This window comes from Oryzias latipes, chromosome 13, assembly GCF_002234675.1.
Source record: "Oryzias latipes chromosome 13, ASM223467v1".
Taxonomy (NCBI): domain Eukaryota; kingdom Metazoa; phylum Chordata; class Actinopteri; order Beloniformes; family Adrianichthyidae; genus Oryzias; species Oryzias latipes.
The window spans coordinates 5,668,353-5,682,829 of NC_019871.2; positions in this window are offsets into that span (position 1 = coordinate 5,668,353).

The following is a 14,477-nucleotide window of genomic DNA, read 5'->3' on the forward strand; positions in this document are numbered from 1 at the left end:
ACGACCTGTTCCTGCTCCAAGGAGGTTGCTGGACGCGACCCCGCCCGTTCCTGCTCCTAGGAAGGTCCCGGACGCTCCACGACCTGTTCCTGCTCCAAGGAGGTTGCTGGACAAAACCCCGCCCGTTCCTGCTCCTAGGAGGGTCCCGGACGCTCCACGACCTGTTCCTGCTCCAAGGAGGTTGCTGGACGCGACCCCGCCCGTTCCTGCTCCTAGGAGGGTCCCGGACGCTCCACGACCTGTTCCTGCTCCAAGGAGGTTGCTGGACAAAACCCCGCCCGTTCCTGCTCCTAGGAGGGTCCCGGACGCTCCACGACCTGTTCCTGCTCCAAGGAGGTTGCTGGACGCGACCCCGCCCGTTCCTGCTCCTAGGAGGGTCCCGGACGCTCCACGACCTGTTCCTGCTCCAAGGAGGTTGCTGGACAAAACCCCGCCCGTTCCTGCTCCTAGGAGGGTCCCGGACGCTCCACGACCTGTTCCTGCTCCAAGGAGGTTGCTGGACGCGACCCCGCCCGTTCCTGCTCCTAGGAGGGTCCCGGACGCTCCACGACCTGTTCCTGCTCCAAGGAGGTTGCTGGACAAAACCCCGCCCGTTCCTGCTCCTAGGAGGGTCCCGGACGCTCCACGACCTGTTCCTGCTCCAAGGAGGTTGCTGGACGCGACCCCGCCCGTTCCTGCTCCTAGGAGGGTCCCGGACGCTCCACGACCTGTTCCTGCTCCAAGGAGGTTGCTGGACAAAACCCCGCCCGTTCCTGCTCCTAGGAGGGTCCCGGACGCTCCACGACCCGTTCCAGCTCCGAGGAGGTTGCCGGACGCAACCCCTCCCGTTCCTGCCGCGGACCCCGAACCCGAGCCGCCTGCCGCGGACCCCGAGCCCCAGCCGCCTGCCGCGGACCCCGAGCCGCCAGCCGTTTGCTGGTTAGACTGTCGATGCCGGACGGCGCTGCCTCCCGGCCGCCCTCCGATTCCGCCTTGCCGGACAGAGCGGTCTCCGGGCCGTCCTCCGGATCCGCCTTGCCGGACTGCGCGGTCTCCGGGCCGTCCTCCTGACCCGCCGCGCCGGACTGCGCGGTCTCCCGGCCGCCCTCCGGACTATGTTGGCCTTTCAGGCCCGCCCCTCCTGGACTGTAGGAAGGAACCTCGGTGCGGTTCCTTGAGGGGGGGGTAATGTAACGGTTTCGGTTTCTTTGTGTTTTGTTTCCTTGGTTTCCTGTTTTATTTTGTAGCATTTCCTGTTTTGTTGTTGTTTCGAGTTTTACCTTGCCCCATCAGTCCTGAGTGTTTCCACCTGTGTCTTGTTGCCTTGTATGTATTCAAGTCCTGTCTTTCCCTTCCTCCTGTGCTGGTCCATATTGTATTCTGGTCTTCCCCTGTTTCGAGCGTTTCTAGTGTTTCGAGTTTTGCCTGCCTGTTGCAGTGGTTTTGTTTTTGTAGTTTCGAGTTTGTTATTAAACCCTATTCCCTGCATCCTCCTTCCTCCTCTCCTCTCTGCGCCTGGGTACGTCCCCTATTCCCCGCGTGACAGGACATATGGTAACTGGCAGCCTATCGTGGTGCCAGTTGAAAAGAAAGTGTATATACATTGATAGTGTACTACTATAAAGTGTAAAGCTGCTTCTCTCAGCTTTAGAATGCATTGGATTTACCTAAACGGTCAAGAATTACGAAGGGTTGTAAAGGCCCAAGAGTTAAAAGACTAAACCAGGACAGCCTTGTATCTCAGATGGCATGTGAAGCTAAAAGAAATCCTGGGGAACAGCAGCTCAAGAATAAAACAATAACTTTCTTTATCTTTGCACTCTTTTTTCTGTCTCCTTTTTTTTTTATTAAACACAAGTTTGCAGTCTGGGAGCTAAAATCCAGAAGTATGTCAAAGTAGTGTTTTCATGGTTGTTCGTTCAACTTGCAAAATTGTTAAACTCTTTAATTAGATGAAATATGTGAAGGTTTTTGCAGCACGTTCTCTGTTCAAAAGCTCAAAGTTGTGGGTCCAAGTTTGAAGGAAAAGCTGGTGGCAGAGAACTTTCTGATGCAATGATTGCTCGTGAATTCATGAATGCTAAGGAAATACCTGTCACTTTGAACACCTCCACCCCCCCCCCCCCCAACATTACTGTTGCCATGCAGAAAATAGACTCACAATGGAAAATCCCATTAAATCTAAACAGAACATTTTTTTCCTATATTGCCTGAGAAGAGCAACACGTCTTGTTTGTTTCGGGTTCGAACTTCATCTTCATCGGCTGTCAAGAAGCTGCTGTCACTCCTCTCATTGACTCCTCTGTGGAGAAAGCAAACCTCAGTGACCACCGAGCCGGAGCCTCCTCCCCGACGTCAAGCTCCACTTGTGCAGTTTCGAGAGCGGAGCCTGTGAGATCTGTAATGGGAGAGGTGCTTTGTCCCGCACCTGGAATTTAATCCGAAATCAGAGGTCAACAGCGCGGTCAAGCATCGGGTTAAACTGTAGGTTAACTCTGGTTGTGGATCACATTCCTTTTTGTCAGTTTGTGTGTGTGGGGGCTCTTTGAATGATTGAAAAGCATCTGCAGTGTAGCTAAATTAGAGAGAAATGACACTGATATGAACCAGTATTAAGAAACTAAAGAGAGTTTATAGGAAGAATTGCTCCATGAAAGGATTTTTGTATTTGTAATTATCTGCAGACAGATAATAGTAGTTTTATTAATTCTAATGATACAGGCCTGGCTTTCATGAGCGCGTGTAACTGGGCCTCAGATAAGTTAATTGAAACACAGTTCTGTGACAGAAGCTTTTCCCTCCCATTTTGTCAATTATGGCAAAGCAGCTTCACGTTCAGAGACGTTATTATTTCTGTCGTTGGCTCTGCTCGGCTTTCTGATTGAAAAAAAAAACATAATTGAGGGTAAAACCATTGGCTGTATATGAGAACTGGACTAAGTGAGTGTGATCTTATCCAAGCCGTTAGGCACCACCAACTTTTGAGGCATCTGATTGGTCAGTTTATAACTTGAATAACTTGCTCTACAGAAAAAAGTATCATGAAAAAAAAACCCATTGAATTAGCAGGACCGTGTTAAAGACCCACTCTGATGAAAATGGTCATTTTAACAAGTTATGTGGCATGTTATTTTGACGGAGCACATATAAAGAAATAAGACTAAAAGTTGTATTTGTTTAGTCAAATCATTGCGAATCATGAGCAGACAAAAAAACATTCAAATGAACTACTGCTGCTCTGCAGAAACTAGTATGTCAGAATCCAAATTCCTTGCATATCCCTTTGGCTCCTCCCATTGCTCCAGTTCTAGGGGCATTAGAAGCTGTAGCCGTGTCCAAACATGTTTTTTAAGCGAGACCCTCCGCCAGTAGGGTGATCACGATCAACACGCCATGAGGAGAAGAAACACATTTCTTCATGTGGGTGTGCTCACAGAAGTTTAAATTGTAAGTAATGACGTTTTGTATGACTTTAAAGTTATAAAACCGATGATGTTATGTATTTTCCAATCACTGGCAGCTACACGCTAACGTGGATGACCGCTGACTCTTGATCAAGCGGTAGAAGTGTTTTTCCACAACTCAGCTAAAATGGATAAATGTAGGGACAGGAAGAAGCCGTAGGGGTAGGGAATGAATTCAGACTTGGCCTTTGTTCAAAAAAATTACATTTTTTTTTTATTTTTTATAATGCGGGCTAAAAGCGGCATAATCGTAATTAAACCACTGGGAACAATTTCAAAAAAGATTTAAAAAAATGATCGGAGTGGGACTTTGAAAGAAAAAAAAAGGTGGTGGAGCCAAAATTGCAATTCTGACAAAGTGAGTAATAACTGTTGACCTCTCAATTAAAGTCTATGGAATTTTGTCTTATTGGAATCAGAGGGTACTTCCTGTGAATGCAAGCGGGGAGGGGGTCACTCAGTCTAGCTCTTATATACAGTCAATGGTTGAAACTAACACTTTTGCAAATCTCTCTCATCCCATATAGTCTGAAGCAATAGTCTTCTATGCAAACCTACATTATGAATTCTAATGGATGACATCTACTGATCGGGTGACATCAAAGTTTTGGCAGACTGCTGTTCTCATTAGTTAACAAGATGCCAAAGAGAAACCCAGGCTTCATTTTCACTCGGCTTTAATAAGCACCTTATTTTTTATTTTTATTTATCTTTTTTTTGCCAATTTCCAATGAATGCTTTTTCATGTCACCTTCAAATGGAGGCATCAGAGTTTAACTGTGATGAAAGCGTTTTGTGCCGTCGGCGGCGGGAGCCAGCGCTCCTGCGGAGTTTGCGCGGGGTGGCTCAGATTGGGCTTTAGACTCCTCTGGAAAAAGAGATGAGCCGCACAAGAACAGACGGATTTAAAGCGACCGTTTCATTTGATCTGGGTGCTGCCTTCGCTCCTCTCCGCTCTAAATGTCAGAAGTTGATCCAGCAACGTGGACAAAATTGCATGAAAAAGAAAAAACCCTGATACCCCTCCCCCACCCCCACCCCCAGAACTGGACCTTTCTTTTTTTTTTTTTTTTAAACTCCACACATTACATTTGCATAAACCATAGAGGAAAATGACAAATATTTGGGCAAAATTGCCTGTTTTCTGTCTCTGTGCAGCATTTTAATCATAAATACTGGATCAGCCATTGCAAGAAGAAAAAAGGTTGGCAGTCCAAACACAGTGTGACTGTCAAGAGGGGAAATATGCAGCCATGTGATAAAGAAACCAGAAAAAACACAGAAAACGGCATAATGTAAGTCGCTTCAGGTGGAAATTGATTATGGAGGTCATTAAATACCTTTATTCTTCAAAAATAATAACTGTTGGTTGCCCGCTCACACACGCTTCAATCCTCTGAAGAGTACTGCATGAAAACGACTTCAGTGCGATGGCGTGCAGCACTTTTCCCATCACCTTATCTCTCCCCGTGTTTTGTTTATCTGCCTCCTTGCCATTGCTCTCCATTTGTCAGCTGGTCTGGCATTCCTGTTAAAACGTCGCCGTAGCTTGTGTCTTGGACGGTGATGGACACAGGTGGCCGGAGAAGGTGTCCGCACAGACAGACCTGAGAGCGGTCCCGAGGCTCTGGCAGAGGCCTTGAAGGCTTATCATCGCGGCACAGAAGTGCTCTTTCATGCTTTTGATCTCACATAAATTAGTTTCTCTGGCTTTTCCGTTAAAGCAATTTTCCTCCCCGCGCCTGTCACAGAAAATCCTGGTGACGATGGGTAAACGATCAGAAACTTATGGGACATTCATTTCCTGCCACCTCCATGCCTGCAGCTACGCCTCTAAATGAAAGACCTAAGAGGCACCACTTAATGACGGTCCAGCAAAAATACCTTCAATTACAGTCCTGAGCATCTGAACTGAAGAGCCACAGCTGATCCTCATTTGTACTGACTGAAACTATTAGAGTTAAGGTGAAACACGGAAATAACTCCTATATTCTGTGAACTTCGTTGACCCAAAATGTAATTTTAGAAAATTATTCTCTCCTTCTGACCACTGGGGATTTTATACGAACATCATTTTGTCCCAAACATTTTTAAAACCAGATTTTTCGGTTTAAAAGGATCAACTAATGTATTCTGTAAATGTTTCTTTTACCAGCCTACATTTAACACCTCACTCCGTTAATCTTTTGATCTAATGTAAAAGCATTCCCATTTGAATTTATCAAATAAAAAATAAACAAATCAATCTTTATTCATGTAGCACTTTTCATATAAAACACAACACAAAGTGTTTTATACCAGAACAAACACATAAAATAAGCCAACAATATAAAAATTAAAATAATCTCTCCATGAGAGAAGATTCGAACCACTTGAGAAGAGTACCTGAAAGGCCAAGACCTCTGGTCGACCTATGATCGGAACATTGCAAGTTCGGTTGCTTATCTTAAAAATAATAATGTTCTCATTAAATTTCAGTAAACATGAATTACATGTCATGTGACAGATATGTGAAGCCCACTGATAATCTTAAGAAAACACGATCAAAATTCAGTAACCATCGTTGCTTATCAAGTAAAGAAAATCGATTGCTTATTTATTGTCATCAGAAAAAACACTTTTACATCATTTTATTATATGAAAAAAAGACTATAAACATTGTGTAACAAATGTAAAATAAAATGTAACAAAAAAACATAGACGTTAACATACTAATTGATATATGTATAAATACAAAACATCTTAAAAAAAAATATTGTATGGGTTTTTTCCTCCCAAGCTTCTACCATTTAGTGAAAAAAACACTTTTGAACCCGTTTTATTTTTTATGTTTCCATCTTCTTTGCATTGTCAGAATTTTTGTTTTCAGCCTAAAAATGTACAACAATGACCCTTGCATGGTGTCCTGATGTTTTATTTTTCTTTCATCGTGTTATTAAAAAAATTTAAAGACGACAGAAAAAACATATAGTCAAGGAACAGGCCACCAAAATCTGTAAATTTCAAACTAAAACCCATGTAACACTTGTGCTATCCAATGGGGTCAAGATGACCATTGACATGTTCTCCCTACCATGACAAAGGTGGATAAAGGTGGAAAGATATCATGTAATCCATGGACACCAGTGAGGTTCACAAATCATTGAAGAAAAAAGGTTCAGTGCACTGTCTAGTGGGGTCTAGATGACCCCACTCCCAATGTCAAAGTGCCTAGGATAGCACACGGGTTAAACACAGATAATCAAGATTCAGCTGCAATCGTTACAACTAAAAACCAGGTTAACGGGTAAATGGAGTTCAAAAATGGAAAAACATTCTCACTAAAAATATTAGATAGAATGTCAATCTTATTAATAATTTCAAGAGTCAGAACGTGCAATGCCATTCTATGAATATAAATGTAACTGTGACAACACAGGAATGTAAAAATATTCATGTTTCTGCAAAACTTAAAACCATCTTTGGTGTCGGTCTGATGGCCTCAGTCAGTGACGTGCGGTGAGGTTGATGGCTGGTGAGGCACTGACTTCTCTGGAGTCAGATTTACAATGAAAGAACTAAATATTTCACCGTTCATCCAACAGCAGCTAACAGCTTATAAAATACTCACAAGAACATATTTGTCCTACAGAGAATATTTCTTCTATAGACACGGATAGAACACTCTTCACATGTATAAATTATTCATATGTACTGTAAACAAATTAAAGTATACAGATGTGTTCAGCAGACATTTGACCCTCAGTAACTATTTCTGGTAATTTTCCAACTTCAAATTCTGGTGCTTTAATCAGTTATCAAATGTTGTCAGTGAAAATGATCATAAAAATAAAATAAATGTTTTACTCACATTTTTTCCACACTTACTCCCATGTTAATTTTAAAAAACAAACGTTGAAAAACATGTTTGGCCTTACTTTTTGAGTCCGTGCGCCGATCCTTCTCCACCAAAAACTCTATGATCTGTTGTAAAAGTTTTCCTTATTTTCCTTTATTTGATATGAGTTTCTCCCTCTCAATGGAGATAGACGTCCTTAGTCTGTTTCTACGGCACCAGTGTAGCTTCGAAGCAGCGGTCAGCTCACGTCTGCCCCCTGCTGGTGAGGCTTTCCTACCCTAAAGCCTTTTCCACGGGCCCACAGCAGCGTTTTCAGCGCACGTCTCTGTTAACATTGAGCCCTGCAGTCAGACATGAGGCACAGCGCTTTAGAGCCTCACCCAGAGTTTCCGCTCCGTCTGTGATCGCGATTTTAACTTCAGAAACTGTGAAAAACGTGTTGAGTTAACTGAAAATAAATATTTAACACAGATCAGTGGAAAATAATATTTACTTCATTTACCTTTTTCTATTTTATCACGATTATGACAGGTAAGGCTGTGCCTCACATGACCGCACGTCACTGGCTTCAGTGTGAAGACGTCAGCAGGAATTAAACCTCCAAACAAAGCAACAATAGGCAACAATCCATACAACAATCCAACATCCATCCATAACTAGTCATTGCAACACATTTATTAATGTGCATGTCTCTTCATTTTGGTCCACATATGCAAACTGATTTTCTCATTAGATGAGATAATTCAAACAATAACCATTTTCTACCTACCATCCAAAACTGCCATGTGCTTTAAAACGCATGTAATTAAGTAATTAAGAAACAATAATTAAAAAGAAATACCCATGTGGCAAACCAATCAGGCATGAAGCAGTTATAATAAGAAGTGGCCTTTTCAAAAATGCTGTCACCTGATTTTTGGTCACTTTCAGGAGTCTGAAAATACTCAAAGAACCACGGTTCTGAACTGCCAATCGTTGTATTATAATCTCTATTTGTTTATTAAGCAAACCAGCGCAGACATGCATTACAGACACTAATATTGAATGAAGGATATTAAATTAGACTCTTTAAAAACCTCGAAGAATAAAGTGATGGCTGTCATGCCTCTCTCTCAATGGATGTCCGATGGTTTTGCCCTGAGATCCCCTTATGTTATGAAATGCTTTTGAGGAAGACAACGCATTTCCGAGCATTCCTTTAAAATCCTGCTCTCTAAGTACTAGTCCATCGGCTAAACGCTTTCCTTTTCTGCACAATGGATGTGCACAATATGCACATCTATCTTTGCAAAATTTAGACGTTGTTTGTTTTCGTGGGCGAGACGCAGACACTCTGCCGAGGCCGGCTCTGGGTTGACGACATGAAATGGGCGAAACCCACAGGAGAGAAATGCAGTGCCTCAGAGAAGCAGTCGTTTTACTTGCAGGTTGGAAAATGAGCTGCGAAAATAACTAATATTTCATTTAAAAATCGTTCTTTAGTGTGCCAAAGATAATGTGTGATCATTTATATGAATATAGTTTACTTTGAAAGGCTTAAGAAAAGCATGAAGACTGTAGTTTTCTTCCATTTACAATATTATTCCCATCATGCTTTGCCTTCACCTGCGAGATTTAGCTCAGTCTCCATCATTTGGTCAGTCTAATTGATCCATTGATGACTCCTAGACTGTAAGTAATGAAACCCCTCAAGTAATGTAATTTTAACAAGAAGAAGTTTGATCGAAAGTACCATGATGGCAAAACAATCAATTCTTGACTAAGCTGTTCCCGTGATCAGTTTCTCCAAACAGCAAGTATTCACTAAAACATCTTGGTTTTCCATCATCTGCATGATGACATCCAGCAGCAATACAGGAACTAACCACAGTTTCATCCAACTTTTTGTAGTGTTTGCCGTCGATATGACAGCATGCCGGATGGTGTATGATGTCACGCAGACACTCAATTTACCACACCTGCATATATACAGTACAGACCAAAAGTATGGCCACACCTTCTCATTCAAATGAAAGGGAAGGTGTGTCCAAACTTTTGGTCTGTCCTGTAAGTGGGATTCTACCAGAAACCTCTCCCAACTTGAAACTAACCAGCTTAAACAACTAACTTCAAGTCAGCCTCTAACTTGTGACTTTGTTTTCTCTTACAAAATAGGACGACCAAAAAAAGACTTGCATTTCTATAGTATTTCTCACTTCAAGGTAGTTTGTTGTTAAATTTTTCCTTATCTGGTTTCCAATAGACAAACCTGAACAACTTTCCAAAAACATGAAGTGCAATTGTGCAGTATTTCAGCCTTTGTATCAACAACACCTTTGTAAATTTAATCTGCATACACTAAAAGCAACAGGATAAAAAAAAAGCCTTACAGTTTATGTTGAGTGTGAATAGGCCTGATTGGTGGTGGCTCTTGTGAGGAAAAAGCTGATTTCCATTCACAGAGGCGTGTCACATGGAGTTTGTTTTCATCGGTGGAAGCTCGCGGATCAGTCAGTTTTATTTATGTGTTCGGTTTCTTTTCTTTGCATCCCAACAAGCTTAACACAATATTAAAACGGCACTGATGAGAAAAAATGAGCGCTTGGCCCATCTGAGCCACTGCCAGCACCATGTGTGCACATGAGAAGAATTAAGTTAGACTGCTGGGGTGTAGAGCTGAACATATTTCCGTTGTATAAATGCTGTGTACATAAAAAAGGGCATTAAAAGGTACAGAAGGTATCTGTTTCCAAAAATGGTTTGCTTATAGGAGAATCTAACAAAAACAAATGAGATGATGTATGCATTTTCCTTTAGAAAATACATTTTTTTTGTGCTTATGGTTCATCCTTTCTTTGATTTCCTGTGGAACAAAGAACCCTGCTTACACCTTTGATGCCTGGAGCTCAGCAGCATAACTGGTGACAGACGTATTGCAGGTGTGCCAATGTTCCACATGCGGCACTCTCAGGTTTTATTAGTGCACTTGTGCTGATGCCACATTGGGTGGTAACCAAAAAAATCTCATCCACTTTCAAACATACAGAAGGAAGCCAAGACACTTTTTTTTGTGCAAAACAGAACCACGAAGCAGTCTACACTCTATAGCTTTATGTGATCACGTCTGTGTTTAACCATTAGGTCGTGCAGGCTGTTGACTCACCACGAGTTGACTTCTGTGTGTCGTCTATAACTGACGATTGAGCAAACGAAGCTTCTGAAGCCTATGACCACTTGAAAGCCCTGCTTTTATTGTTTTTATTCTTCAGTCGCCTCAAACCTGACCAAACAGAACTCCTGTGATTTTACATATCAAAGTCTGTGGAGCCTTTGGAAGTAGAAGCACATGCTTTAGTAAAAATGAAAACTCCTACGCATGTTTGCTGTTGTGGTTATACAATATTTGTAGTTTATGATTCACTACGTCTACACATACAGTCAGTGGTGAGTTAGAAAATGTGTCAAGCTCTTGGCTGGGCTATCTGACAGTGGTGGAAAATGAGGTTACTTGCTGAACTGAATGGTCACTCATGGGAATCAAACCTTAATAAAAAAAACAATTAAACAAGTCATTTTCAGCAACAAATCGATATTAAATGACATAATCAAAAGCTATCTGTCAGGTACTGGGGCCAGGGCGGTTTTTTGTTAGGCTTGTGTTCCCCTTTTAGGGTTGTTAGGCTTTTATTTTGTTGTTTCCGGTTCTCGTGCCGTTTTACCTTCCGCTGTCTTTACGTTCTCCCATCTCCCTTATTGGTTTCACCGGCCCTTCCTGATGTCACCTGTTGTTAATCACTGTTTGTGTATATAACCAGTGTCTCCCCTGTCTTGGTCACTGGTCTGTTTGATTTACTCTCGAGTATTACGAGTTCCAGTACTTCCTCAAATAAATCAGTCTTTCAACTTAACCTGCTGCTGTCCTGCGTTTGTTTCCACGCACTCAATCTGACACTATCATATTTACGAGGTACTTGTTAATGCCAAGTTTGGGAAACGTAAATATAAAGTACATTTATTGACAAACAAATTTAACGCATGTTGCGTCAGTATGATTTTGGGTTTAATTCTGTTTAAAAAAAAAAGATTTTCACTTAAGTTTTGAGTTTAAGTTTTTTTAAGTACTTAGTCAGATGTGGACTATAGGATTCTGCTTTTTATGAAGATGACATTGTCCGGTTGGTCTTACTGAACTGTGACCTGTGTAAAGCCTCAGTCACATGCACCTGGAAGGAGGTTGCAGGTTTTCGGGTTATCCAGGATTGTGGAGGGCTGTAGAGGAGAACTGCTGCGTCTTAAGGAGAGCGCAGGTGTATCTTGCAGTTCCTTTGATGCTCTTTGAAAATGGAAGGTACGATTGTCGAGCGTGAGATAACTCTGTCGTGAAGTATTTGTAAGACTAATGTAAGTTGCACACACTCGTGGCGTATGGGTGATGCCGTCATATGATTTCTTCTGCTGCACTCTAGCATGCAAACTTCAACAGTAAAAGAGCCATTTGAGCTTATTTTCGACTGATCAAAACCTAGTAGGAGCCGCAATGTCTTATTTTACCCTTTCATAAAATTTGCCGCCGCGTTGCATTAATTACATTTGTTTATAGATCTTTTTTGGCATGAAGCAAGTCAAAGCTATGCCATAATTTAGGTAACTTTTCTGTTTTGGCACATAACCTCTGCTAACCTTGGTCAAACATTTTCACAAAGGAATGGGTTGCGGGGGGCGACTACATACCAAGCAGTTGACAGAAGTCTAGTAGTTGTTCAATTTTTTTGTTGACATTTTTTCATCCATTCCCTTTTAATTCCCTTTTAATCTTTCTTCAAAGAAGTGACGCTACAGAATTGTCCATTTTCAAATCCACGCAAAACCAGTCGTTTCCACACATTTCTCTGTATTTTCAATGGATTGTTTGTTGCTGCGAAGGAAGTTGCTCATCAAGTATTGAGTATAAGAACAAACTGGGTTTGTGCTTTCATGCCTCTTTGTGCCAGAAAAAGTACCATGCCTCTCTTGAAGTATGAGGCAGACGTTAGTTTGTTGGATCAATGATCAATCTGCTTTCGCCAGGTCTGTACTGGTCCATTGTGGGAAGAGAGAGCTCACTTAAAAAGGTTTTCCATTCACTGGTCGATTGATGTTTCTGTTGAAGTTTGGAAACTCCAGGAAAGTCTCAGGGTAAAGTAACTGCAGTTACTTATCAGGAGGAGCCATCTCAGGTGGTTTGAACATCTTCCCAGGTTGCCTCCCAACTGACGAGGAGCACCTTCTGAGTAAGAAGCAAACATCCCTTTGGGGGAGATTTTATCCCACTAAATGGTCCTGGACACCTGAGAGTCCTCTAAAGCAGAGATGCCGACGAATGGTGTTTCAGTTTTTCAGGGATGCCTACCAAACCTGCCGCTGACCACATGGATCAAATTACCAAAACAAGCTAGAGGACAGGGTTAGCTAGAAAACAAGCAGGGATAAAGGCTGATTTCCACTTTCTACCACTCTGCAGTGCGTTGACACAAAAATATAGAAAATTCATTAATCAGTCGGAGGTGGTTTTTGAGGCATATTAAAATTGACATATTTCGCAAAACTGCAATGGAAACGGTTTAATTAAATGAGTTACATGACCACTCTGCACAGTTAGCCAGTTTGTAGATAGCAATGGCAATGTACTTCCTGGTAGGAACTGGCGGCCTTGGTCACTGCACAGCGGGCGCTGCAAGGCGCTCCACAGCGCCACACAGCTCATCAAAAGTGGAGCGAGTCGTGTGGAATTGTTGGATCCACAGCTCCTCTGTAAAATCACCAACCCCGATTTTCCAAAATGGCTTCATCCATAGCCACTCCCACATGTAAGGAGCTTGCTGCTCCATGGCTTGAATAAGACGCCGGCGTTTCCTTTGATAGATGATGATGAGCGCTAGTGATGTGGCAGAAATTTGAATGTCTCTGCTGGAAATCACAGTGTTGTTGACCAACATCACCATGTTTTTGAATGGTTTATTGTGTGAGTCAGTTTGTGTTTATTCACATAATTATGTTTATAAGAAAAAGTCATTGTGAAATTTTTTTTTTTTTTTTGGCATTTCTAGAATTTTGAGGGAATGGTGCTGGCAGCGCAGATCCTTCCTAGAAGCGGCTGTTCTCACTGGTCCTTGTCAGCTTGTGAGACCTCGCTCTTTTTCGTTGGTTGGGAGGGGCTGCTGATTGGAACACAGGTTTTTAGTGGACTACTCAGAAATGTGTCAATTGATCAAAATACCGCTTTGGGGTTGCTTTTTGTGAGGAATGAACACTTGAATGCTCAAAAAATTCATTTTGCCCTCTAACACACAAGTTTGCTCTAGAGAACATGTTTTTTAAATTTACTGGGAAAGTAAGTAAAAAAATAAAAAAAGGATTGTTCTGTAACCTTGACTCGATCAACACAAGCCTCTTTCTGTGATCATAACACAAACTCTGAATAATGTGGTCAAATAAAAAGAAAAAAATCATGACACCTTTCTAGAATGAAAAGGATGTGACCTTCTCCTTTGTGCTAGAATATGTAGGAATGCAAGAACTTGTCAAACCTGCTTGCTGGTTCACACTCGCTGTGCAAAGCCTCAAAAAAGTATACTATTGAAACTGCTTGTATCAGATTTTGTTGTATTTAAAAATATAATCCATTAAGGTTGTTTTTGATGAAATCTGCAGAAGCTGTGGAAAAACCCATTAATGTGGCTTGTCAAGACAAATATGGAGGGAAACTCAAGAGTTCTACGAAAGGTCCTGACGAGAAGTTCACTATGTTTTTGGTTCAGAACCAACTCCTAAAAGCAACTTTGCTCCAGATTTTTATGATCTAGAACAACCAGATCTATAAAACACCAGATAAGTAAGATAGGAGCTCCAATCAGGGAGACATCCCGGGTCCAGAAGTCCGATAGAAATGTAGTTCCCCAGGGTGTGTTAGGAGGCCATGTTTCATTTAGCAATTTAGGGGCCTTTCATTGGTTATGTTATGGCAATGAATTAGGTTGAGCTTAGTTTGTGTATTCCTGTGAAGCAAAGATGCAGTTCTCCCAGAAATTATGAATCTACTGAAGCTTGTTTGTCATCGCTTTCTTTTTTTATCATATTGTTTTTTTTTACCAAACACCTGTTCCTGCAACTGAGTGCATTTCTTACTTCCGTAAAAAGTTGCAACCAAGCTGAGCCTAAAGGCCTTGAAAAGTGTTGTA